This window comes from Asparagus officinalis, chromosome 4 (assembly GCF_001876935.1).
Source record: "Asparagus officinalis chromosome 4, Aspof.V1, whole genome shotgun sequence".
NCBI lineage: Eukaryota > Viridiplantae > Streptophyta > Magnoliopsida > Asparagales > Asparagaceae > Asparagus > Asparagus officinalis.
Window position 1 is genome coordinate 82,263,927 of NC_033797.1, and position 2,940 is coordinate 82,266,866.

Sequence of the window (2,940 nt, forward strand, 5' to 3'; positions counted from 1 at the left end):
CACGCTGCCGCACAACAACGCGACAATATACCTCATCCTGCGTAACGCAATACAGTTGAAGATCGCCCCAAATTGATTAAGGCGTGTTTTGACCAAGTAAAACACGGCTATAAAGCGGTCACACTCACGAAGGAGAATGACGACTCTTCCCAATTGCCTCACCAAGGAGGACAAAGCGGGGGTATAATATACAACATGTCCATATGGGTATTTAAGCAAAAGAGGAGAAAATGCTCATTAATTAGACGAGACGATTTAGACTGCATTATACACATGAAGCACGACGTATGTTATCATGTGAGTAACATGAAAGCATACCCATCCTACGAAGTATAAGGTAGTTGAAGATCGTCCCAAATTGATTAAGGCGCGTTTTGACCAAGCAAAACACGGCTATGAAGCGGCCACACCCACGAAGGAGAATGGCGGCTCTTCCCAATTGCCTCACCAAGGAGAACAAAGCGGGGGTGCAATATGCAATATGATATATTAATGATTGAATTCGTGAATAAAAGAAGTAATGACGTTATACCTGTACAACTAAAAGGCTCCGGCTCAGATGACTGAGTAGCAGAGCGACCCCTCGCGGCGCGTGATCCCCTCGTCAACATAGCTAATCTACAATGGAAACCAACAATTCAATTATTCAGAGAAATTGGGAAGTATAACATTAAAAAAGGAAATTGTGAATCTTTAACTGGAATTCTACAAAATAGAATTTTCCAATTAAAGGTCCAATTAAACCTATACGACATTCTCAATTTAAGTTAAAGTGAGAAGAAAATCAAATATACAAGTCAAGCAAAATCTCGGCTCCACTCAAATATAAGTTAAGGGGCTTGAATCTCACTCTCGACCAAATGCAAATCAAGAAGCTCAGATTTATTCAAAAAAAAATAAAGTATAAAACAACAACTGCGGCTTTGGTACTTTCCTCAAGAATTCGACACTGTTCATGCTCTCAAATGTCTCAAGATCAGTTCACATTCATTATCGAACTCAAGACTCAAGCTTCGCACACACGATCAATTCATTTCCACCAACATTCGCTCGAATTTTACAAGGCCTCATTAACAAGAAAAGTTATCTTGAAGATTCTGCTGGAAACTGTTCAATAGTAAAATTAAGTGCGACAAAAGATGGTTCTCTGATCTTTGAACAAGGATGGCATGATTTTATATTGGGTCATTCAAGGTCTTTGGGAGAAATTGTTGTATTTAAGCATACCGGTATACATCAATTCACTGCCCAAATTTATGGCACTAGTGCCTCTGGGAGATTTCAGTTCATAGGAGAAGGAAATAGCAACACACGAAAAAGGCAGGAGAGCAAGAATGAAGCTCTCCCTAATATGTCACCTCTAAGTAAAGCTAAGACAAACTGCGAAGCTCCACAGAGAAATCATCATGCTTCTGATCAAGATGCTGGCAGAAAGTCTCCCATAGTCTTGTCTGAGAATGATAAAGTTATTAAAAAAAAAGGATAACCTGGTCAAATGAGAATCCAAACCTTAGTTGAAGCCGGCGTTATAACGCTGGGATAAGCCAAATGAGAATCGCCACACTCAGAAGAGTATACGAGTATAAACTGCTTCTCAATACTCCAATAGGTATATGAGTCTAAACTGTTTCCTGCCTTTGACGAGAAGTTCCTAGAGAATTTTTATACGTATTATTCTTAAGGATAAACCGGTCATGTAATTGAGTACAATGTCAGACCCAGTTCCGTAAAGGAAGCTGGGGGTGAATGATTCATGTAACGGGAAGTTTTCGAAAGAATGCAACATGTAATTTTCTTAGGGATAACCCGATCATTACGAACAAAGTGATAAACACTAAACCCCCACTGTGATTTCCGAACACTCTTTTGCTGAGACGAGATTCGATCACTTTGTTGGATCAATCTTCCCTCACAAAACTCTCATTGGTGTTTGACGGCTCACAGTCTTCCACCATAAATTCCCTCACCGATCAAATTAATTGACAGTGGGTCCATTAAAATTCTTTCCGATTTAATACATTCAAACTTCCGTTATGTTCGTGCACTCAACACTTTCATCGTTAGACTCCGGATATAATGCTTGGAATTTTGATCTGTCAATCCTTGACGAATTGTCAAACCCCTTCGTGTTAAGTTCTTATTACTTGACACCAAGAACCCCTACTGAGTGATTCGTACAAGTCAACACTCCCACTGTGATTTTTACTCCTACTCCCACTGTTATCGCCAGTGTGTTTGATCGGAAATTTGATTTCTTTGATGAGTCCATTATAACTTTGAACGCTTACAATAAACTCAAAAAAAGATAGCATTTTTATAAGACTTTAAATCAAAAAATTATAACTTTCTCTCAAACTACATGCAATAGATGTTTATCTCCTATTGCTTGTGCGAGATCGTTACCGGTGTCGGGGTTTATCCGTGGACAGCCTACGGATCAGATCCGGTTAGCAGAAGTTGGATAATCAATGCTCTCACTTAACGAAGGAAGTAATTGCAGTAGCGGTGATTTTGACTAAGCAAAATCACGGCTCTTCTCAAGATTTAAGACTAAGCTTAAATCCGGAGGAATAGGGAATGAGTCTCAGATCTCTCGAACTCTCACTTTGTTGAAGAACTCTGCCAAGATCTGCTAACTCTCTTAAATTCGTGCTCCAATCTCCAATTTGACAGCACTTCGTCCTCTTGATTCCCAGATCAATAAAATGGAGGCCTTTGGCTCATATTTATAGGCCTCGAATGCGGTTATTTGGATGAGAATGATGGATTTCTCTTTGTCTTCAGTTAACAACTGTACAACCATAGTATCAGATCAGTTGGAACGTCCAGGAACACTTAAATCCCGAGAGAATCCATAAAAAGAACCGAAAAAAACTGATTCCGGCCGAACTGCCATTTGGTGGCTCGACCATGGCCGAGCCACCAAATGGTGGCTCGACT